Source organism: Trifolium pratense, linkage group LG1 (assembly GCF_020283565.1).
Source record: "Trifolium pratense cultivar HEN17-A07 linkage group LG1, ARS_RC_1.1, whole genome shotgun sequence".
In the NCBI taxonomy this organism is placed as follows: Eukaryota; Viridiplantae; Streptophyta; class Magnoliopsida; order Fabales; family Fabaceae; genus Trifolium; species Trifolium pratense.
This window is the reverse complement of record NC_060059.1, coordinates 27,833,006-27,833,316: the sequence shown is the minus strand read 5'-3', so window position 1 is coordinate 27,833,316 and position 311 is coordinate 27,833,006.

The window sequence follows — 311 nt, the reverse complement described above, 5'->3', positions numbered from 1 at the left end:
ATAACGGGGCTTCCTCAACCTGTAAACAGTCAACTGCGCAAAAGCTCCTTCTCATTTGTCAAACTGTACTTAGATAAAATGTGACAATTCTGTCCCTAGTGTAGTGTGTTAGATTCTTAAAATAAGTTGCGAAATAATTCATTATTCCAAAAGTTTAATTTCTTAGGATAGAACCATATTAATGATTTTATATTATTTTTAACATGACTACTAGTAGTTTTTTAGATTGGACAAATTGGCCCCAAGAGAATGAACAAAAATTGAAATTTTATCCCTCGTTGAATTTTTTTCCTCCACGAAGTATAAAATGC